Genomic DNA, 26,518 nt, shown 5'->3' on the forward strand with positions numbered 1-26,518 from the left:
CAATTTTTTAGCTTCCGTCGCGTGGTATGTTCGTTATAGAAACAAAAACTACTCGACGGATTTTAACAAAACTTGGTACAATTATTCTTCATACTAATGGGCAGGTTAAAGTATACTTTTCATCATGCTACCGCTATAGGAGCAGAGCAGTGAAGGGAAATGTTGAGAAAATAAGAGAAGTTACTCCATTATTTAAGCTTCCGTCGCCGTCGCATGGTCCCTACCATAGGGGTAGTAGGATAGGGGTAGGGTAGGGGTAGGGTAGGAGTAAGGTAGGGGTAGGGTAGGGGTAGGGTACAGTAGGGTTAGGTGTAGTAGCAGGGTTTTACGCAGACGAAGTCGCGGGCGTCCGCTAGTTGGAAATATAAATAGCTTTCATTATTAATACAGAAATTACTTTATTTACATTAGATTATGAACAACAGCGTAAAATAATAATAAATCGATTTTTTATAAAAATAAGATTTTGTACTGCATTGAAATATAAGTTTCTACATCTGAGAATTATATCAACAATTCTGAATTTTGAATTCTGCTAAAAATGAAAACCTCCTTTCATCTCATTCTATTAAGTCATACTTACTAGCGATGTGAAAGGTAAGCTGCTTGCAAAGCTAGTAATATAATGTTATCGTCTCTTCATAAACCTACGTTTTGGCCATTCATTTTAACTTGCGGGACAGAATGCGCTTAAAATGTGAAATTATAGTTCTACCAAGACCTTAGTTACCATAAGGTGACGCTGGCCGGTGACCTTTAGCTGCGGTAGCAATTAATTAGCATTTTCTACTCTCAAGTTATATTGTACAATCTTTTTTACTTAGAATTTATTTCATTAATTTACTTTGTAAAGTAGTCTGTTGTATTAGATAGACTACTATTGTCACACTAATATTATAAAGGTGAAATTTTGTGTGCAAGTTTGTAAGTGTGTAAGTATGTTTGTTCCTCTTTTACTGCGGCTGTTGAAGCGATTTGGCTGAAATTTGGATGAAATAGATTTTACTCTGGATTAACACATAGGCTACTTTTTATCCCGGAAAAATCCATGGTTCCCGCGGGATTTGTGATAAACTGAATTATACGCGGACGAAGTCGCGGACGTATGTGTAAATCAAATTTAACTTTTCAAATTTAACTGGAAAGGCGAATGCCCATCGGCCCATACAACGTAGGCCCAGGGAACCCAGGTATATCCCCGTATAAAAGTACATGGTGATGATAATATGATATATAAATAAGGATCTGGTTAAATAATTGGCTTAAAAAAAGTATGTTTCTTGAAGAAAAATCCTTTTTTTATCACTGTTCTAGGGAAAAATGTCCGCCGGTGTATCAAAGCGGCGTAGTAACATTTGAAGCTGTATTATTTTTTTGTTGTATTATTTTTTTCTGTTACCAGCAAGCTTAACAAACAAAAAAACGAACAAACAAACCAATCATAAGTTTTAAAAAATATCTTAAAACTCAGGCTGAATGGTCAACAATCTAAGCTAGTCCTCGTTGTGGACAAATCGAAGATAAATTAAAAATGTCCTATAACGTTGTAGCAAACTTTTTTTTTATAAAGTAATAATGTCATTATTAAAGTAGAATTATCAAGATATTTTTAAGCATAAGTAAATTGCCGGGTGGTTAGGATAGGCTAGGATAGGATATTTCTAATGCGGATCTAGTAAACTAAGCAGAACATATCGATAACTTCCTCAAATGATTGAATGAAATTCTAACTATTATTAGCGTTATTCACGAGTATCGAAGATGTTTTTAATTTAAATTTTACATGGTTAATTATACATTATTTTTTAATTATTTGGAAATTGTCAATATAGTGTATTTTATATATATGTCAGATATGCGCGGCTAGCGTAACCTTAACACACAAATTTAAGTTCAACGTAAATACACTCCGAATAATATAAAAGTTACACGCTTCCGCAGTTTTGCTTTTTAGAAGAAAATATGTAAATTATGCAAAAATATTACAACTTTACCTACTGTTTGAGCTACTATAATTTTCATATTTTAATTTTGAAAAACATATGAGTAAATATTAACATAATAAAAGAACAATTTTCTCGAGGTATTTTTCCTTTAAATGCTTTTTATTTAATTTTATAATGTTTATTTTCCTTTTTTATTTTTTTCATTTTAGAGATCTTTTATATTTTAAGAAATCTATATTGTAATATTATACCGATCGAATTATTATTTTTGTTTTCGGTCTGAATCATGATGAAACTATGAACGCAGGAAATATTATAGTGCAACAGTGTGTACAGGTGCACTTTTTTTTCTTTCACTTTTATAGTGATATAGATTGTAAGAAAAATCCCAAAAATGTATTTTGTTAGAAAGACCCAGGATTCGACCTCTGGACCTCATTTGCCCGTAGCTGAACCAGCTAACCACGGGACCAATGAGTTAGATTAATAAATAAGTTAATATTTAGATACCTATCGTAAGTATAACGGTCATTATCTTAAACATCATCGTCAGTAGCTGTTAAAGAATTTAACATTATTACCCTAAGCACACTATACCGCACTGGAGCGGTCTAAGCTCCATATCTCCTCTCCTGTACGGAGGGAGGTCTGGTCCTGCAATGGGCAACTAAAATAGACTGATGATAGTCATGACGATGACGATGATGAATAAAAATTTCTTATTATTTTTATAGCGGAAAAAATGTAGAAAATTGGACACGATGCTAATTATTGCGAGCTGAAACTTGTACTAAATACATATTATATCAAGGATCTTGCCAAATCAGTACGACTTCAAATCAAAGTAAACATTTTCACAAAATCAGCTGTTTAGCCAAACGGCCGGAAGTTACAGAAACTTTCGCGATATATCAACTGTGACTTTGACAGTTTCGCCTCCACTTTATTATGTCAAACTTTATCTTACGTCAATCAAATTCCGAAAAGTTAATCGTTATTTTGTGTTTCTAGTTATTGGTATTTCTTTTTTGTACTATGAGCGAGTGGATGCACGTCGCTTATCACCATAGTTGCCATAGCGTTTGGAAGTCTTTACAATACGCATAGGTGATAGGTCTATGTTTTTCAGTATTTACTGAATAGAAAGTAAAGTATCCGAACTAACGAATTAACAATTTCAGATTTCTGAACGTAACGGTAGTACGACCTTCAACAGTGGCGTGCACTTCATTATACAGGGTGCTCGGAATTATTTCTTCTTCTATTATAACTTCAAGGCGTTGACGAGTTCACTTATTGGAGCCGAACTGCATAACAATTTTTTTTTTTAATGAAAAATTAATAACTTTAAAGGAATTTAAATAAATTCGACTATCCATGTATGTAACGCACTTTAATCTATCCTTGCATTTTAAAATACGTAAAACTGTGCTACGTCATAATTATAAGGATGCGTATATGGGACACGATATTGATCTATTTCCCAAAGAAAAAATTATATTATCTGAAAATATTTATTTTAGAACACATGTTCCTTGAACATTTTTAATTAATTTTCGATAAAGATACATTATTATAACCCCCGAGTTATGGGAAATACTCCCGAGCATCCTGTATATACGAAATACACTGCCTGCCCTGAGGACACAACACAGGTTGTGTTGGACAAGGAATTTATATACGTACAATGTTCGGTTGCCTATCGCTATAGCTCTCAATCTCTTACTATTATAGCCTTTTTCAAAGGCATTGAAAATAATATTAACACTGCGGTACAAGGTCAATCGACCTCGTACACCTAGCGTCGTCAAGAGTTACGAGGTTGGTGGACCTCTTACCACACCACTTAAAGTTTACTATGAGGTCAAAAAACCTCGTACCGCACCAGAAGAAAGTACAGAAAAATCAGTGCCGCAGCGAATTTGTTAAGTGTATATTTCAACGTCGCATTTGTCAAGTCTTCACGTGGAAGAAGTCGCGGGTATTCGCTAGTTGTTGTATTTGAATGTGCAATTAGTATCGAGTATTGATTGTGATTTCTGAGGAAGTAAAAGAGAACAAAAGTTGGTTAATTATACTGCCATAACATTACCGCTCTATCATCTTTTGTTCTATTGTTTTGTGCAACGAATAACAATTTATTTGTTCAGTTTCAATAGTTTATTAAATAATATAATTAGTGTTGTCATTTTTCCATTTATCACGTGAGTAATTGGAAATTATGCGTCCGGGAAAACAATTTCTATAAATGAAAAATTGCTGCTCTTAATTATCTTTTCATATTATATTTTATATTGAACTGAATTTATTTGTGGTTTGTGGTAATAGTAATTATTGTAATTGTGTTTAGTCAATAGACCAATTACTTTGTTAGCCTTGCAGTTAGTCGTTTGTGAAGTGTAGTAGCTTCGAGTCCCGGGTTATAAATAAAATGTATATTGAGGATGGAGATTGTCTTTTTAGAATTTCTACATAGGAGAAGATTCTGAGTACATAACCATACAATGACGTCAACAAAGACGAACTGACTGCTAGTCGGATCATTTTCCGAAATGCCGACACAATGCATTTCGTACTGGCTCGGGTGGCGATGTCACTACTTACTAGTCACTACAAACAATAACACAAATCAAAAGTTTCTAGTCTTTATTCCCATTTATTTAGTTATTATTACCTGAACAAAGGTTGACAGAGTAGTATTAATAATATATAACTACTAGCGGACGCCCGCGACTTCGTCCACGTGGTATTCAGTTTTTTACAAATCCCTCGGGAATCATGGACTGTTCCGGGATAAAAGGTAACTTATGTATTAAACCAGAGTAATATCTATTTCCAATCCAAATTTAACGAAATCGGTTTAGTAACTTCGTCGTTTAAGAGTAACAAACATTCATACAAACTTTCGCGTTTATAATATTAGTAGGATGGATAATTAAAAGAGTAACTCTGAAAATTAAAGACTTTCCATACAAACTTTCACCCCCTTCTATTTTTATTTTAGGGTCAAAAAGTATCCTATTTTTTGTTGAAAGGTCCCATTTACGATCATACCAAAATTCATCTTGATCGGTTCAGCCGTTTAGCCGTGAAAAGGAAACAGACAGACAGAGTTACTTTCGCATTTATAATATTAGTATAGATATATAACTACTAGCGGACGCCCGCGACTTCGTCCGCGAGGTATTCAGTTTTTCAAAAATCACACGGGAACCATGGCTTTTTCCGGGATGAAAGTGTGTTATGCCAGTGTGTTAATCCAGAGTGAAATCTATTTCCATTTCAAATTTCAGCCAAATCGCTTCGTAGCCGCAACGTAAAGGAGGAACAAACATACATCACCCACTTACACACAAACTTTCGCCTTTATAATATTAGTGTAAAACGAGGTAAAGTTTGTGTGTGGTTGTAGAGGGTTATCTCTGGATCTAGACAACCGATTTTAAATTCTTATTCACTTATAGAAAGCTACGTTATTTGCGAGTATTATAAGCTATGTTTACTTCGTATTTTTACGTAAACAAGAGCTATGTGGGTAAAACCGCAAGGGGTCTTTTAGCGGCATTTTTTCGTCTTTTACAATCTTCGAAAGTATATGACTAATTAACATACTGTAAAAGGCAAATCTTATCTTTATAATATCTTCTTTATTATAAAGTAATTCATTTTGATAAGGATTTAAGTTTAGTTGTGTAAATAATATCGTAAACCTTAGAATATAATTTAAATAATTTAATAAATTATTTTAAAAATTATTTTATTTCCGTATAACCACACCAACCAAAAAACATACTAATCGCAATGTGTAGGTGCAGCTCTACATAAATCAATTAAAATAATTCACATAAGTCTAACAATTAAGAAGATATAAGCGAAAGTTCTACATCACGCTAACGAAATGTTTAACGGTTTGCGATATAAATAGGAGCTCTCGCGTAGTTCAGTCGGGAGGACCGTCTCTACAGGGTAAGCCGGCGCGCGGCCGAGCCGGTCTAACACGGCCGCCCATTCAGTCGACTGTTACGCTGAAAGGCAACAACAGTACACATTTGAAGACATGATAAAATATTGACATGAAGAAGAAAGGGTAACTGACGAAAGATGCAGATTCCAAACGGTTATTAAGGACTTGTCCCTAACGCCGAACACCACCCATGTAGAGAATTTGTCCTTCCTTTTGATTGTTTTCATATTTTTTTAATTACTTGCTTGAAAAGTTCAACCAAGAATCATCTCTCTCATTCTGAGAGGAAACTCGTGTTCAATAGTGAACCAAATAGGGCTTATTATTGACTAGCTGACGTCACGCGGTTTCACCCGCGTCGTTCCCGTTCTTGTAGAAATATGGGTATAATTATATAGCTTATACCTCGATAAATGGGCTATCTAACAATGAAAGAATTTTTCAAATCGGACCAGTAGTTCCTGTGATTAGCGCGTTCAATCAAACAAACAAACTCTTCAGGTTTATAATATTAGTATAGATTATTCGGATCACTTTTTGGAATTATATTACAATAAAGTAAATTAATACGGACCAAAACCAAGAAACGCATAATCAACATTGAAAACAATACTTAACATGCCTGCAATATGGAATTCTCGTAAGTAGCACAAGTAAGCAAATTATCACGTTATACTCAAAGAGTCAACGGCGACAATCTTTAGCAGTAATTAGAGTGATAGATAGAGATCTATACATACTAATATTATAAAGTTGAAGAGTTTGTTTGTTTGTTTGCTTGAACTCGCTAATCTTAGGAACTACTGGTCCGATTTGTAAAATTCTTTCAATGTTAGACAGCTCATTTATCGAGGAAGGCTATAAGCTATTATATATATATATATATATTATTTCAATGGGAACGGGAACCACGTGGGTGAAACCGCGCGGCGTCAGCTAGTTGTAAAATAAGTCTGGTCCATCGAATTTTTTCTGGCACTTATACGTAGCATAACACATTTTAATGCAATGAGTAATAATCGCGTCGCGTTGTTTTTAAGCAAGACCAGGGCCATTCGTTCAATCACAATTTTTTTTTGCAATTTAACATTTCTAGCTTTAATGTATCGTTTCATATGAGAACCAACCGTCGATATTAAAATGCACTCCGCTCTTATAGTATAAGTTTTATCCGCAATGTAAACAAGTGTCAAGTTTCAGGTAACCACTCGAACTGATTACGATGTCAGCATTTTGCCGATACAATAGCTCGGCGCTACCTGTATGTACAATGTATGGTTGTATTGTGATTTCATTGTGTATTAATATAAATTAACATGAAAATGTGAGGTGGTGTGTTGTAGCAGCTCTTTATTCTCATGCTAACTCAATATTATTTTCGACAACGGTTGCCATAACATTTTAACGATTAACCATTCGCTGGTCTCTTAACGCAACGTTTCAGTTCCGCAGTTCGCTTAGCTCGCAGTAACTTTATCATTATTTCTTAATTTGTCATTTGTATTTTATAGTAACTACGAGTAATATAGGAAGAATTAACTTTCAACGCTTTATTATTTCCGAACCTTGGCAGGGGCTCGCGTTTTTGGCCTCAAATTACTAAAATACTCTTTACGCTATACGTTTTAATCATTTAACCAATCGAGCCTTTAATTTCAATAATTGAGTATAAAAGTTGATCTCAGACGATGTGGGTGTGGTCGATATTGTGTTGGTAGACTACGTGTCTTAGACACGTCGCCTGTCACGCTGTCACGATGTTGATAATGCAGATAATGTAGCGCCGTAACGCGTTACGTTACGAAGCGGTTTACCCTGCCATAAGAAGTTATTACTCCAAAAATCAAATTTTACCTCTTTATACTATTGGCTTAGATATAGATAACTGTCTGACTGACTAACTGACCTATAGTTAAAATGCCCATCCAAAAATACTGCAGATAGCAAACTCAAAACCTACGAATGTTTTCCTTTTGCGACAAAGAGACTCACTAAGGTGGTTCAACTGTAAGGCTGAATGGGAGCGGAAGCCTTGTGTGAGAATCTGTTATTTGCAGTTAGAAAAGTCAGAAACAAAGTCGCGGCCATCAGCTAAAGTGTTTTTCTGATAGCATGGGTACGGTGACAGTCGCCGAAACTATAGTGATGGTATCAGTGGATGTTTATTACTGAGCATGATATTCTCATTAAACAACAAGCAGACGCAGCGCGGTTTCTCCCGCTTAGTTTCCGTTCCCGTCGGAATAGACTAAAATACAAAATACAACAACACATTTTTCATTGGTGTTTAGCTTCTATTGGTCGTAGCGTGATAATGTTTAAGAGCCTATACCTTACTCAATACATAGACTAGTTAAATCTAAAAAAAAAACACTTTAACTAATTATTCCTGAGATTAGCACATTAAACACCACAGTAAACAAACAAACTTTTCCGCTTTATAAGCATAGTATAAGCATCGATTTTAAAATTTGAATGTATAAAACAGAAAATTGAAGTGGCTGTCTCTGATTTCAAAACACCTGTCTTCTTTGGTGTTTATAGTTATTTAAAGGAATCCAAAAACATACCTACAAGCTTTTCTAAAATTTTTGTCAGTCAGTCTTTTTATCCTGACTAATCTTTGGAATGGCTAAACTGATTTTAATGGGGCTTTCACTCTAAGATAGAGGTGGTAATTGAGCAACATACAAGAACAACAAGGCTTTTCATCCCGGAAAAATCCGGGGTTCCCGCGGAAATTGTGAACAATTGAATTTCTCACCGAAGTCGCAGGCGTCCGCTTGTTTGAAATAATTACTTGATAAGCTGAGATTAGTACATAATTATTACGTCAAAAATTACGTCGCTAGTAATAATTATTTTTTCGCCGTTAGTTTTGCACCAAATTACATTTTCTTAACGCCAACTCTATGAAACGAGATTCAAAGAAAAAAATAATTAAGACCACAAAGCGCAAAAGAGAAAAAGAGCACCTCTCGGAGATTGCCGAGTCAAATGAATTCCTCTCTCTGTGAGATTTTTAAATAATCAAGAAATAATTGTGCACAGTTTGTGTTTACATCACCAAACAGCAACAATTGAGTTTTCCTTCTAGTTCGTACACTCTCTGAATAAGTTTATTCAACAATATTTCTATTCTCCGGAATTCTCTTGTATTTTTACTTTAACTATGCCGTTTGTTTCTTAATTAAAATATTCCTCTTAATCTAAATACTTCAAAGTTTATAATCCCTTAGATGAATTCACATCAATGCTTCGTGGGGTCATTGGTTAGCTAGTGCTTTTCTTTCTTTCCCGAAATTTTCAGTGCAAATTTTCAGCCGGAGTTGAGATGTAGGTGACGGCACACTCCCGTGCCTCGGACAGAACGTTAAATAGTTCTGTGTTTCCTGCCACCTACAATATAAACACCTGCAAGGCGTGAATTAATAGACACCTTCTAGGTAAGCAAGCTCCAATTTTACAAAACATAATAATGTTTTTAGGTTATAATATTTGCAAATATTGCCGTGTTAATTCATGTAGATATGGTAGGTTTTAATTATTTCATCAAGTGTTAATTTTTAAATGTAAATAATTGTATTGTTATTTTTAATTTTAATTGTATTGTGCACAGTTCTGTCAGTTTACATTTATTAGAGAAGGTTTTATAATTTTATAGTTTGTTGCGGTAACAAACAAGATTTCACGTAGTTAAGCCGTTCGCAGATATTTTTTACTTTGCGGCTTTCCGTGAGAATGAGTTATTTTCCTTTCCTAACACCTTCAGCGGAGTATGTTTGCAGCTTATGGCTATAATCTGTTCGTGTAATAAATGTACTCATATGTGGGCTTATCTACTTTTTTGGGTTTTAGGTAAACAAGTAAATGAGGTACTTTAAACTAAATTATTGTCTTTGATGCCAAGCGGCACAAGACCATGGTTTTTGGTAGCTGCAACTGCATACTATACTGCAAGTGCTAGTTTATATTGTTGCATTAGGGCTATGAAGTCAGAGATTCGTTTCCCAGCAATAAGTAAAAAATACAATTTTCAATTCTTATAAGAAAACAGTTATCCGTTGAAGAAGTCGTCTGCGGTTCTATTATTTTCCAAATTGTATATTACAACCAGAAATTAGAAAATTTTGCAGAAACACTCCTCCTCGAAGAGCAAGTTAAATGACCGGTTGATCATTAGTTGCAGGTTAAAACTTTATCACTAAGTCACTAGTTGACGCAGTTGGCAATTGTTGTTGTTAGTAATAGACCACAGGTTCGATTGTCAGCTACTAATGATGTTGATGAATATATTATATTGAATTTTTGTTTGTTTCAGTATTTCCTTATTAAGATTTTAACTTATCTCATTGGAACCCGAAACTTTGTTATCCCATTACTAAATAGACAGATAAAACAACCTACCGGTAATTGGAGCAATTCATTGGTAAGCTTTTACCGTTCATGTAATCCTTAATGTTATTATTATTGGCACGAGCTCCGTGGAGCGCCAGCGTTTAGGAATTAGGGAAATACGAACAATTAATATTATGTTATGTATTTAGATACGAGTACAATTGAATGCAATTAGGAGATTCTCTGTATAATTTGGGAAATTTGGAAATTTTATTCATTAATATTTGCTAAATCTTATAAATTCCAATATTTTCATTACCCCCCTAAAAAAAAACTTTTCGTGAAAGGACGACTATAGCTGAGAGGGCGGGGATAGAACTGTGGCCTCTCAGTGATGATTTGGCTACTTTATTTATTATAGGTTATTACAGCTTGCTATTAATGACAATTAGCCGTTTACTGTGATCTTTCCTGAGGATAAGTGACGATGCGATATAAGAAAGAAAGAAGAAAGAAGAAAGAAGAAAGAAAATAAGTTATTTCATTTTTTAGTGTCACAAACAGTACATCCTATCTTAGATATTATATGACTGTCTGTGACACCAAACAGAAAGGGTGGTAAGGTAAGTGGGTAAGGTGGTAGGCTTACTTAGAAGAGGTACCTACAAGTATAGCTAAGTTATTGTACCCATACCTCTGACAAAGACGTACCGCTAAATGGTTTAGCATTACATCTTTGTCAATAGGGAACTAGATGATGTCTCGGACAGCCAATTAAGAAAATACAAAATTCTAAATAGATTCAAGCTAGAAGTCTAAAAGCTCACTACTAAATATCACAGCATTACAAATTGCGTCCCAAAGAGCGTCAAAATTGAAATATCTCATACTTTAGATTAAATACTAAATGCCTCAATAGAGCCTCTACTAAAAGACCAATAACTTTGGTTTGGGTCATGGGTTCTATTCCCGATGAACTATTGAGGTCTCTCCTCCTAGAACAAGCGCTTTGCTAAGTTGGAGAGGAATGAATATTAGTCACATTTATAAGATATAAATTTTTAAAAGTACTTTTTAACTAAAAAGTAATATACTTGATGTGAAAAATTACGCAAAATCTTACTTATAGCATCAGTCTGGCACGCGGTCGGGTCTCCACAAATTACATCTATCAAGCTCCGAGAGCTTACGGTAGGCTTACGCTACTTTGTGCCACGTCTTTAATTACACTCGCTCTTTGCCTACTAGGCTGTAATTACTAATGATATATCGCCGAGGGCCAGCAAACAGGAATTGCAACTGCAGTAAACTGTCTTGTTGGTCCAATGGTTAGCCTTTGTGGTATCAGATCACATCTGGGTTCGAGTCTTGGATCAGACTGAAGTGCTGAGCTTTTCTTAATTCTAGGAGTTTTTCTGAAAAAGTTTGTAGCCTGAAAATAGGAAGTCGTTAATGTTACATCTCCATGCCCCGGAGAACATCTTTTAGTGGTTAAAGAATTCAACATTATGCCCACCAACCAGCATTGATGCAGCGTGGTGAATCTACAAGCTCCATTTATACTCTCTTTATAATAAGGGAGGCCTGGCCCTGAAGGGGAGAGTTATAATAGGCTAATAATAATCTATACTAATATTATAAAGTTGAAGACTTTGTTGTTTGTTTGATCGCGCTAATCTCAAGAACTACTGGTCTGATTTAAAAAGTTCTTTCAGCGTTAGATAGGCCATTTAACGAGGAACGATATAGGCTGCTTTATCCCCGTATTCCGACTGGAACGGGAACCACGCAGGTGAAACCGCGCGGCGTTTACTAGTGATGTATAATTCCTCTATTGACCTAAGACGTGAACAGTTAAAAAGCTACATAATCAAAACTGCACCAAAGAGATAACTAAAATTTCATTCTACGCTATTCCCTGTAAATTCAGACTTAAAGGCATATTTGAATAATCTATTCTAATTTGAATAATATGACCTTGTTTCGAAGATAAATTATCTACACACCATTTCAAATTTTGGATTTCAGAAATTGGACGTAATGGTTATTATTTGGTACGCCATATAAATCATTATTTTAATTGTACAATTAGTATTTATTTGTTTGAGTGATGGTTTACAGACAACGGAAATTAATTATACTTAAATACATCATTAAATATTTATATTAATCCCAAACGTCTCAATTGATTCAAACCAAATTGAGAAGAAGATATCCCACTTTACAATTTTGTTCAATTTCACGATTAATTTGCCAATTTCATATTCTCAACTAAGCCGTGATAGGCCAGTGGATATAATCTCTGCCTCCGATTCTGGAGGGCGTAGGTTCGAATCTAATCCGGGGCATGCACCTCCAACTTTTCATTTGTGTGCGTTTTAAGAAATTAAATATCACGTGTCTCAAAAGGCGAAGGAAAACATCGTGAGGGAACCTGCATGCCAGAGAATTTTCTTAATTCTCTGCGTGTGTGAAGTCTGCCAATCCGCATTGGGCCAGCGTGGTAGACTATTGACCTAACCCCTCTAATTCTCAGAGAAGACTCGAGCTCAGCAGTGAGCAGAATATGGGTAGATAATCATGATGATGATATTCTCAACTACTGTCGTATTTGTAATACTTTTTTTGTAGACTTGGCAAGTAAGTATATTACAACTAGCGGACGCCCAAACTTCGACCGCTCTTAGACCTCATTAATCCGGTACTAAATAGAGTACCGGATTAATGAGGTCTTAGGGCTACAAACTACCTCCCTGCAAAATTTCATCTTTGCACGTCAAGCAATTTTTGAGATTTCGTGATGAATGATCTTTGGCATAACTTGATTTTCTTTTATACCCAATGGAAAATATGGTATACCTTAAAACCTATACTAGGCATTAGTATAGGTTTTAAGGTATAATGTATAAACAATGATTTTATCGATTACGGTCTATGACTTCCCACATAACCAGGCATTTCTATGAATGTATATCTTTGTATTTTTTGTTCTACGTTTAAATATCTCATAATAATAAAATGTATTCACTCTTTTCGTAATCGTTTATCCGATTTAAATCTTATAGTATTTCGATATCAGTTCACGATAAAGTAGTGCTGACAGTATTGAAAAGTTTCGGTTTCAACTTCCAAATCACCTCACTTCCGACAAACAGCTGTGTAAGCAAATGGCGGACTAAAACGTTTTCAGCAAAACTGTACAACAAGTCCCGTTAGACTAAACTTGTGTCACGTTCATTACAATAAAAGAAATACACGGGAAGTCTCGGGAGGTTTTTGCTGTTGTATTGAAGCGTACGCGTACTTCTATATTAGATCGTATCGTTGGTGGATAGTAAATTCCACGATCTAAATTATCTGCCTTTGACAATAGCCAACTTTGAAAAATACATATCAATGTTCTATTCAGTGACGTGCACTTCATACATGCATTAAAGTACTGCATACCCTAAGAGTTGAATTCTTAATGCTTATTATAAACACAGATTTTTCCAGTTTGCTTAATTTTATTACTGGTGCATACCCTGATCGACAACCTTATGCACGCCACTGGCTCTATTGTACTTCAATAATTCCGTTTAACATGATTTTTGCGTAACGTCTGTTTACGCAGTGCACACAATAGAATCTTTGAAAAGAAACAATTGATATTCCCATGTCCCATTTTTCAAAAATATTCCACTTTTAAAGGTCCTAGTGGTCCTAGCCTTCTTCAGTAAATGGGCTATGTAACACAAGAATAATTTTTCAATTAAATTCCTGTGATTAACGCGTACAACCAAACAAAGAAACTCCTTAGCTTTATTATATTAACATTAGTACGGATTTGCACCTATAAAATGGTGGGTGTCCCCTCCCCGTTTATTGTAAGAGAGTTATGCATGTGGACTATTAAAAATAAACTAATAATGAAATTCTGAATAAAATATCGGAGAAGTGTGAGAAAAAATTCGCGTAAAGAGGATTCCGAACGATGTTAATGTATCGTGTTTTTTTTATCTGACCATAATTTTTAATTCTTAGATAGGTGTTAATTTTTTTCGTTACTTATATATTTATCTTCACAAAACTAAACACTAGTATTGTTGAATAGTTTTAGAACAATATGTAAGTACTTTTGGAACCCTAAAAATTCTACATTTCTCTGAGAATCCTCGTTAATTTCGTTCAAAGTCACGGATAACAAACATGTAAAAATCGCAGTGAGACAGAAATAATAAAAAGGTATAAAGGTTCAACGATCTCAGACAATGCTCTCGAGGGAAGATATTTTTTTAATTTAGGCACCTCTTGTTCGAAATTATTACATTCGGAGCGAGTGGGGAATATTGTTGGGGCTGTTCTGTGTTACCCATTTCTTAATTAGCTGCAATGAAAAAATAACCTCTTTGTTTATTATAGAACAAGCGGACGCCGATGACTTCGTCCGTTGAAAATCGATTTAAACTATTATTGTACTCGACCATGTTTTTTTTTTCATGATAAAATGGGTATAGTTTCCTTTAACGATAGATATATGAGTATGCTTTGTTTAGATATGTCAAAGAAGAATATTCCACCAAGCACTTAGTTATAATTATCTCTCAGCAGGATTTTCGATAAAAACTCCCAAGTGGTTTGACTTTTGCTTCTCCTACACTTCCATCAATTGTCTACATCATCATCATCAGTAACGACCTGGGCAACTACTAGTGTGCACTTAGCTCGTCGTCAAAAATGAAGCTATCTTCGTTAGAAATAAATGTGCTTTTCCGGATAGTTAGTATTAGAATGGTTATGTAAGATAAGCCGACTTATTATTGGATCCCTCTTCTAATCCTCTTAGCTTTAAACGACTGATTAAAAGCTTAAAAGTTTCATTTCAATTTATTCTTACTCTTTATTGACTTTTGATTGTACTAGCTATCTTTTGTTGAATCATCTTTAACAACCCATGTTCGGGGTCACTATTGAGCAGAGGCTCCTGTCAGAATTAGAGGGGCCAGGCCATAGTCTGTGTTGGCCAAATACGGATTGGCAGACTTCACAGACCTAGAGAATTACGAAAATTCTCCTTTCTGGTTTCCTCACGATGTTTTCCTTCAACGATTGAGATACGTGGTATTTAATTTGTTGAATGGTGGGTCAAAATATACTGCTATCCGTATGAGAACAATTTTTATAAGAATATCCTAGCCAAAGTTTGCGATTATGTTTATTAAATTATACCCTGTATTTTTTATTTGAAACACTTATAAAAAGTAATAAATCAAGTAAAGTTGGCAAATAAAATACCCTATAGCACTCCCACAAACGGTTTCATCATCATTATCAGCCAATATTAACGACCCATTACAGGCTAGGCCTCCCTCCTTATTTAAGAAGGGATATGTAGCTTAGACCCACCACGCTGCTTCAATACGCGTCGGTGAGCCTAAATAATAATGTTGAACTTTTTTAACGATTACTATATTATCAATTACCGACGACTTAACATGGGGTGTAACACCACCAACTACCCCACTCCAACCTGAGAAATTTTCTTTTATCCTACAAAGAAATTTGCTCGGTATTGCACAGCTTGACCCAGCAATCGAACCCAGGACCTCAGGATCTGAAGCCACATTGGCTAATCAAAAAAATGGCGTGTATTTTTGACAAAAATATGAGTTAACTAGCGGACGCCCGCGACTTCGTTCGCGTGAAACTCGATGTAAACTTTCACCCCTACCCTGCCCTACCCCTACCCTACCTTATCCCTACCCTACCATACCCTACCCCTACCCTACTCTACCCTACCCCACCCTTACTCCGTTTTCTAATTTTTATTAATATGAACTTTATACAATAACAATAAAGCTCAAATTGATAACGTTTTAGCCAGAAAAACATTTGTATGGGAAAAAGAAAAGGGCTATTTTTATGGTTTTTTCGGCAAATATTCGAATTTTTCTCGCCGTAAGAACCATCCCAAAACTTCATCGAATATTTAAAAAAAAGAATTGGTCAAATTGGTCCAGGCGTTGTTGAGTTATGCACTTACCAACGCATTTTGCGATTCATTTTTATATTATAGATAGATTAGATTTATACGTGATTCTAACATAATAATATGATGTTGCAAAAGTTATAAACAACGAATAAACCTCGTTTAATACACTTGATAAAATCTAGGGTAGGCAGCACTTTTATGCTTGTATGGTGTGCCTAGTTTTCCCAGCGGTGGGCAGCAGTGAAGCTGGTAATAATAACTCTCTCAATTTCCGCTTACACTTACGACCGCCAAGTCCTAAGAGGCTTACGCGATATAGAATAACTGTTACAATAATCCTAAGTTATTATAGAGCTTATACAAGTTTGATGCTTTTTGTTTCAAGACATTTTATCTTACACTAGCTGACTCCGCGCGGTTTACCCGCGTGGTTTTCGTTCCCGTAGGAATACGGGGATAATATATAGCCTTCGTCGATAAACGGGCTATCTAAAACTGAAAGAATTTTTAAATCGGACCAGTAGTTCCTGAGATTAGCGCGTTCAATCAAACAAAATTCTTCAGCTTAAAGTTAGGAGTCCAAATGATTGTCTGATTTTTAATTCATCTAAGCTTAGATTTAAAACGCGGTCATTTTTAAATAGTAGAAGTTTTACTCTTTGAATAACACTGACAAATATTAAACTTTAAGTGTCTCTCACAAGGGGTAGCCATGAAGGTCTTGCGACTGCTCATGGTATAAGTATTGCGGGTCTAGACATAATATTATGCTACTTCCCAAAACCATCATGGTCCAAGTTGTCTATCGTATAATATATCTCCCTTTAAAATAGTATAAAAAGCACATGGGCTACAAAATATTAACTATTATGAGATCACGATGGTCAGGCTTTCTATTATAACTGTTAATTGAATATATAAATGAATGAATGAACACACAAATGTAGTAAAGTAATAAAAATGTCGGTCGAACACGATGGTACAAATAAAATTGATTGTTATCTATACTAATTTTATAAAGCGGAAAGATTTATTGTTTGTTTGCGTTGAATAGGCTCTGAACGGATTTGAAAAATTCTTTCACTGTTGGGAAGTTACATTATCCCCGAGTACTATAGGCTATGTTTTATCGCTGGTAATATTATTTATTTAGTCGTGCGACATGTCTAACTGTGTGCGCATGTCATGGTCGCGAGCGCCCGACGGAATGTTTTCACAGCTGGCGCTTACTTTAATTAAATTTAATCTCCTAAATTAGTTTTCAAAAGAAAACTGAGCAATTGTTTCGAATTGTCACTTTTGTTCGGGTATAACAGACCCTAAAGTTTCCCGCACACTATACGACCAACTTTTTACTAAGTTATCTATAACGATATTCTGTAACGATGTTTTTATAACTCGGCAGTGTGAGTTGCTAATATCATACTATAAGAGTGATTTATAGACAAATTTATATGATGAAAGTTTATACTCAACTCTGTCTGAACGGATTTATGCATCTGGATGAAATTTTGCAAAAAAAATAGATTATAGTCCAGAATAGCGCGTGACTATTTTAATGTGAAATTTTATGTTAAAATGTAGTAATTTGTAGTAGAATCTAAAGAAAATTAAATGTTCTGTTTATTTTCCAAAAATCATGCCTTGTAGATTTAATAACATAGGAGTGTACAAACACATAACAACAATAAAAATTCAAATAACTTCAATAGTTTAGAAGATATTAACGAAAGTTCTACATCACGCTAACGAAATGTTTAACGGTTTGCGATATAAATAGGAGCTCTCGCGTAGTACAGTCGGGAGGACCGTCTCTACGGGGTAAGCCGGCGCGCGGCCGAGCCGGTCTAACACGGCCGCCCATTCAGATGATTATTGCTAGCTTTGAGTTTGAGCTGCAGTTGATACAATGAACGATGAATATGAACACAAAATGAAAACAGAATACATACGGCTTTTAGGGACTCTCCGGAGTCCTGACCGCCAAACCCCACCTTGTAGAGAATTTGCCCTTCCTTTTGCCTGACTGTTATAATATCAAACCTCTGTTATAACCAACAAAATTAAAATGTACGTGCCATGATTATTAAAGTAAGTACTGAGCTAAGTAGTAACATCTCGCTTTCTCTTAAATTGTGGTAAATTATCGCAAACGAAACATTATTAGCATTATTGATAGTGTTACGAGTCTTTAATGTTATATTAAGAGAACCGAAGCGCAAAAATATTGTAGCTTTAGGACAGTCTAAACAAAATGGGTTCCAGACTGTGTTTAAACGTGAAATGTATAAATTATAAACTCAGACCAATTATAAAAGGACCTGTATTGCACTCATAGTCACGAACAAAATTGTCTGTCATTTTCTGAAGAAAACGAGCTTAGATTTGGTATATATCTTATACTAAACTAGAAGTTTTTGTCCGGTTTTTACGCAATCAATTACACAAAAAGGTATTTTTACGGAGCTCTTTAACCGACGAACACGATTACAACTATTTAACATCGATACTATAGAGACAGTTTCTATAATCGCATTGGATCGTTGATCATATTCTTTGACAGAAAAGTAACGTCTAGCGAGGCAGGTCCTATACAATAATTGGTCTGAGATTATAAAGGATTTAATAAACAAAACAAAATATGTTAAGTCTGACTGTCCTCTAAATTCATTAATATGGCGGAATAAATGTCAAAAAAAGCTTTTATAAAGGTATTATTTATATCATCAATCGGGTAGGCACATAATTATCATCAAGAGCCGTGATAGCCCAGTGGATATGTGTTCGCGTTTCGGCTTTGCTTGGGAAGGAAAATAGAAAGGACTTACTGAGACCGCTTCGTATCTTCTTTCACTCACAATCACAGCCAAGTTTTATCAGATAGTTTTTGGTAGTATAAAAGCGTAACATAAAAACAGATGAATTGTCGCGGCGCGTGCGCATAAAGCGTATATAGGTTGCGGTTGATTACGTGCGACTATTAATTTAGTTTTTCAGCGGCGTTTAGGAATAACGGGGATTATGCGGGACAGAGACGTACTTATTGGATGCGTTGGAGTAGGAGAGGGATAGATAGCGTTACCTTTGCGCGAACATACTGCCCAGCTTTGAAAGCTTTGAAAAGCTTTCAAAAGAGGAAGCGAATGAGTATATAATAAAAAAAAAAAGAAATACTAAAACAAAAAAATAAACTCAATTAAAATTAGTACTGAGTAGGAATGATGCGTGAGCGTATTACAGATCATCTGAGTATACCACTTCTTAATAATCTTAACGAAAGCGTTGCGTGAATGTCTATCCTTATAGTATATGGATAGTTTAATAATATTACCCAATAGCTATTATAGTTAACTGCATTATTAACAAACTGTTCCGGTTGGTATCGGTCGCGTGCGTCAATCTTGCTTATATCGAACTAGCAATGTATGCAAATCCGTTGCGCCAAATGTTCGCATGACATTTTAAGGAGTTAATGTTAGCGAGAAATGAAAAGCGTAAACTTAAAGAATTCTTTCATCTCGACACTCTCGAACTAGTACATTACGCACATATTCATTGCGCCAAATGTTAGCACAACATTTAATGAGTTTTTATCCAAGCGCGCAATGAAAAGTAAATTAAATGCGTGGATTAATACATCTGCGAAGCGATTCAATATAATAAGCGACATCTATCACGTGTACTGTCCGAACGCGCGACGAAGAAATTCCGATATTTAACTGCAATCGATAGTATGTCGAAGCGCTTTATAAATACGTATCAAATTTCCATGAGGCCAGGAGCGTGTTAGAATATAAAATATGTGGGTACCCACATCTAACTGTTCGAGTAGGCGAGATAAAACATTTGCGAAATATACTTAACAAAATTATTGCGAACTAGCGTGATATTAATACAATAAATATTATAGTTATTTGTGAAGTTTACAATATGACATATGCGAGGTATAAAATAATTTGAGTTTTGAATCGAAAGAAGTTCCATGTAGTGGTAGGTAGGCTATGCGACAACCAACTCATAGAATTCTTTCAACTAGGTACATGAGGTACCTACGAGTATAGCGATGTTTTTATGTAATGTGTGTAACGAATAAAATTTGTATTGATGAATGCGAGCGTAATAAATAATGTTTTTAAATAAAAACAATTTGCGAATATAATAAGTGCATTTAAGCGATAAAATAGCGAAATATTTAGACAAACGTTAGCGTTTTGTTTTTAACATAGCGGAAATTCTTATGTACCTACAAATAGTACATACTTAACCTATATTACATCCAGTTGGATGAGCGTGCTATGAGTGAGCGACGTATCTTTATACAGCGTTAATTGTTAAGTACCTAAAACTATATACTTAACCTACAATGCCCAATTTGGACGTGCGTTTGTATGTGCGTGAATAGCGAATAATTGTAAGCGTTTAAACTAACTAAATAATAATTAACTTTTGCGAGCGTTATGAAAAAGCGAAACTTAAAATTAAAAATGCGTATTGGGTATGATAACCCTAAGGAATGCGAATACTTTAGTCAAGTTAACTAAAGTTTATAAATGAATATGCGTGGTTTTTTAAAGTAAAGATAACCCTAATTTTTAATGCGAATACAGACTTTAGACTTTTGTAATTTATCTAAAGTTAAAATAAATATGCGTGTTTATTAGAGAAAGTATAACTCTAATTTTTAATGCGAATACTTTAGACTTTTGTAAGTTATCTAAAGCTAAAGCGTAGAATCCTATTAACTATTTTATTGCAAGTTGAAATACAAGCAATTGGCTAAACCCCAAAAGATGCGGTTCAAACTGAGCGGGTTTTTGTGTAAGATAAACAACCGCGTTGGTTTTCCTTATTCAAAAACGTATTATTTTTGGAATCTAATTAGGCATAATTGTTTGTAGATAAGCGTGCTAGTGTTTTATAAACTTCAGTATTACTGTGGGGCGAAACAAAATGTGAATCGAGTTTTATATTAATGCGAGGTTTAATAATATGCGTGAAAAAACGGAGCGTATTAAATAATTTGCGAAATACCCACAATAGTGTACATAATATTTCGTCTGCGCGGCAAACAATCGTTTCAAATTCTTACTGCTAGCGGTAAAGTTTAGGTATTTTACCCGGCGTAATTTTTTCTATACTGAGTTAACAAACTATACCTACTGTATCTTGGTGCGAATAGTATGAATCTTTATTAGCGTCCGCCAATACTAAATAAATAGTTTTATAAAGTGTATTTTTAAATAGTTCAAATGTAAACTAACTTCGCGGTGTTATGTAATTTCTATAAGTTTTATAATTATTATGGACAGCGGTCCATTGGTTTTGTATTTACCTAAACATGCGGGATATTACATTTTACGTAAAATTAATTCTATGAAATTGCGATAAGTTAGTAGATAATTAAGTAAAACACATAACTGAGCCAAATCTTTAGCGGGAAAAATTATAAGAAGCGATTAAGCGCGGTATTTGTAAATATTTTAAATTAGTTTAGCGTTTCATTCAGCGTGAGGGATAGAAATATTTAAATGCGTGTATCAATAAAATAGAAATATTTAAATGCGTGTATCAATGAAATAGAAATATTTAAATGCGTGTATCAATGAAATATATAGAAATATATAAATGCGTGTATCAATGAAATAGAAATATTTAAATGCGTGTATCCATGAAATAGAAATATATAAATGCGTGTATCAATGAAATAGAAATATATAAATGCGTGTATCAATGAAATAGAAATATTTAAATGCGTGTATCAATTAGCGAAGCGAATAAGCGTGTTTTTGAGATCAGACCTGAAGGATGAATTGACAAAATAATTTTCTTGAGTCTGGCGCTGCGTGGTATAATTAAATACTTTTTCTGGTTCTCTTGAACTAATAAAGTTATTTTTATGAAGCGGTTTTTCTTCTAACTTGGAGAAACTGCGGGTGTAGTTATAGCGATTATTATTAGTGATTTCACGAATGCGATGTGTTTTTGATTTAAAAGAATTTTGTAATACAGGTGCGTCACCCATTAGAATAAAGCCTAGGGTAGTTTCAAATGCGTGTGGCAGTCCAGGACTAGGTGTAATTCGGCCTTGCCTAAGGATTGTAGTGAAGAATTGAGCGCCTAAAATAATATTAATCCCACTAGGTATATGGAACTTATCATCTGCTAGCGGAACATTCGATAAATGACTAAGCAATGATTTATCAATATACGAAGTTGGCAGATTATCCGTTATCTTGTCTACTACCAAGGGGTTGAGTGCGTAAGAGTTATTATTGAATTTTGAAAAAATGGTTAAGTGTGAAATACCTCTTATGTTACTGGTGGTTCCACTGAACCCATTAACTTTCATTGGATATTTCTGCGTTTTAATATCTAATGCTAGGCGGTTAGCACATTCACTTGTAATAAAATTATGTTGCGAAGCGTTATCAACTAAACATCTAAGAGTAAATTCTTCTCCAAACTGATTTAAAGCGCGAATAGAAGCTGTTCCAAGCAAAACAGTGCGAGCGTCTTGTGTATTTTCATGTACGGAACACAAAGATACGGCGGGCGGTTCTTGATTTGCTACATCGATGGTATTTTGCGTATAGCTTGTCGTACGATTATTATTACCAATAGACGTGTCGTCCCGGCTTGGTTTATGCGAAAAACACAATAAAGAGTGATGCGATTGAGAATTACAGTGCGTACATGATTTTATACTTTTACACGAGCCTTTTTTGTGAAAAATTGACAAACACGAAAAACATGCATTATGCGATTTAACTAAATTATAACGATCTCGCGGAACCAACTTTAAAAACTCTGAGCAGCAGTATAAGTGGTTATGCGTATCAAGTTTACAAAGCGGGCACTTATGTTTTGAATCCTCTGACGGTACGAAAGCGTTGGTTTGTGTAGAAGTAGGTATTTCTTTAGGCACAGTATGCGTAATTTCCGTTTCGACAGGCGAAGAATCAGATGGAATTCGATCATAAATTTTTGCTAGTTCTTTATTGTACGTGTATTGAACAGCTGAATATAGTTCTTCAAATGCGAGTAGCGATTGAAAGTTCGGTTCGAAATTTGCGTCGAATTGCATACGGGCAATATTTAATTGTTTGAGTAGACTCATGTATTCTTTGCGTATACTACTTATGTTGGCGGCTTTACTCAAAAAACATCTAGGATTTTCTTGTGCACTCGTACGATCATAATAAATTGACTGCATATAATTGAAATATGCGCGAACTTGTGACTCTAAATTAAAATCTCGTGTCTTGCATCTGGTAACGATTCGGTTGTGTGAGGAGGCATCGTATAATCGTATAATATTGTATATAATGTATATAAAAGCGTAAAGGGCTTAAACAAATACGTAGGTATACCTACTCAATTAAGTAACTACTGAGTAATATGCGGACAGGCGAAATAACTATTAAGCGAATGATCGTCTATGCGAATACAAACGAGGGTAGGTTTTGATGCGAAAGAAAATATGCGTAAGACCTAATAGATTATTGAGATCGACAGCGAATTTATGCTAATAATGCGTTTATAACAGCGTATGTATAAAATAAGTCACGTATAGATTCATTAAGCGAATTCTTAAAGTGGTACACTCAAATAATTGCAACACGACAGCGAAATAAAAATGGCGTGGCGAAATTGCCTAATAAAAAATGCGTAGAATTAAAATTAAATAGCTCGAAGGACCTTTGCGTATAAACATATGCGAAAGAAATGCGTTTAGCGAAAAAAGGAGGTTCAATCCGGCTCGAAGGACCAACAATATGTTCGCGTTTCGGCTTTGCTTGGGAAGGAAAATAGAAAGGACTTACTGAGACCGCTTCGTATCTTCTTTCACTCACAATCACAGCCAAGTTTTATCAGATAGTTTTTGGTAGTATAAAAGCGTAACATAAAAACAGATGAATTGTCGCGGCGCGTGCGCATAAAGCGTATATAGGTTGCGGTTGATTACGTGCGACTATTAATTTAGTTTTTCAGCGGCGTTTAGGAATAACGGGGATTATGCGGGACAGAGACGTACTTATTGGATGCGTTGGAGTAGGAGAGGGATAGATAGCGTTACCTTTGCGCGAACAATATGTGTGGTTTACACTACTTTACAATATACTATTAATTAATTATGTTATATTTTTCTTTAAATAAAAAAATCCAATACCGCGTGCCTGCACATTTTACTTCGTGTTATTAAGTGACTTTTTAATCTACTCGTAAGAAGGCGAGCTAACTTGGAACAAACACTTCAACTTAATGCAACCAATTAAAAAATTCTAATGATTTCTTTGCGCCACCAAAGGGAACTTCTTAATCACTTGGATGTACGTCTATAACAGTAGTTTAATATTGAGATAACTGCTGAAGTTAGTAGTAAATAATTTTAATTCCAGGAATGAAAACCACACATCTATTGATGAGAACAATTGCCACACAATTTGTTCTATTTGATCTATTTAGAGAACAATTGCCATACAATTTGTTTTATTTTATCCAGTTAAATCTTCTACAGAAATAAGATGGTCATGTCTATAACTTTTAAGGACTATCTTCAGTATCGTAGCATTTTGTAGCACATTCGTAGCAGTTAGGTCTACACAGTTTAAAATTTAAGCAAACTAAGTAGATAAACTACGTAAGTTTGAGTGATGTTAATTCACTACAATGTGTTCTAGTTACTGGCATCTAATTATACTAAATGAACCGCGGTATGTACAGAAAAGGACTTTTATACTACAAGTTTAAAACACACATTTTCAAAAATCCCGACAAACAGAATTTTGCTAGAATAACATTTTTTATATAAAAAGTTCTTTCCATCATGATAGAAAACGATAATATTTTGGATTGTCTCGTAAAATCTTTATCATACATAATTAGATCCCAATAATGTCGGCTTTAGAAAATTAAATACATCATAATAATTTTTTTTTATTCTTCACAAGTTAGCCCTTGATCTGGAATTCTTCACTTATAAATTCACCTGATGGTAAGTGATGATGTAATCTAAGATGGAAGCGGGTTAAGGTTATTAGGAGTAGGATGAAAATCCACAGCTCTTAATTCAATATGGTGAATTATTATGATGTATCAATAAATAATCTAAATTTTAAATTAATAATTATTTACAAATTCTATTATCAGCCTAGATTCATCATCATTTTCAATTTAAATATAGATATTTAAATCAAAAATTGTAATAGTTTCACTAGTGTGAGATTTATCGTTACCTATCCGTCTCGCTGAATGTAAATACCCCGTAAAGTATGTATCAGGGTAAGTGGTACTTAGAGTAAGCTAGTTACCGACGCCGACGTCGCAATTTTCATAAAGATGTGCTATGTTAACTTTCTTCTGTTTTTGTAACGCTTCTTTTGCGTCTGTTACTTGAACAATACTTAGAAGGAGCTGCTTTATCTAAATATATTTCATTTATTTTTTATAGTAAGTAAGTTTTTTATGTTGATATTTGCGCAACAACCACTTCTCTTTGTGGACGTGAACTCCTTATAATAACGGTTGCCTGGAAGATATCACTTTAGAGATAAGGCCGCCGTTACACCATTGTTTGTATTTTCACTTAATTTGTTTTGTGAAATTTAGTTATTTTGTTTTTGGTGAAATAAAGTGTTTTTATTATTACTTTTGCAGTAGAAATCAAACAAAATAAAAAACACCAAAAAATATAACTAAATCTTTAAGACCTTCGTAAATTTAATTTTGAGTTTTCAACTTTAAATATCACCATTCAATCATGGTATAACTTGACATTTCAAAAGTAGGTACTTGTAAACTATGTCTTGTTTAAAAAAATATTTTGAGTTTTGAATGAAAGCTAAAAAATATTTTAGGTAATATAAAAATTTTTAGACGTATTTGTTTCCTCTTCCGTGAGTCTTAGGCTTCGTTTGTGAAGATCGTGACCACCTCCATCTCCGATCTTTGCCCCTAAGATCTTATGCCATCGTAATCTGTCTCCGGCTATTCGGAGTATCCGGCTATATGTCATTAAAATATGGGTTCTATTTTGAACCCATTAACATAATGTGTTTTATCTGTGACTAAAATAGCGTGTATTGTATGGATGTAGGAAATTATTCTATTTTATTTCTGTACAGTAAGTAGTTTAATAATAAAATCATATGGTTGTAATGTAATTCGAGAGAATATAAATAATTTCGTTACATTTTATTTAAATAACTTTGAGCAACTTGGAACTTAATATTTACTCGTAACTGTGTAAAGTCAATAATAAATAACCAAAGCCTACCAAATTACTAAACTCCATTTTTC

This window comes from Bicyclus anynana, chromosome 14 (assembly GCF_947172395.1).
Source record: "Bicyclus anynana chromosome 14, ilBicAnyn1.1, whole genome shotgun sequence".
In the NCBI taxonomy this organism is placed as follows: domain Eukaryota; kingdom Metazoa; phylum Arthropoda; class Insecta; order Lepidoptera; family Nymphalidae; genus Bicyclus; species Bicyclus anynana.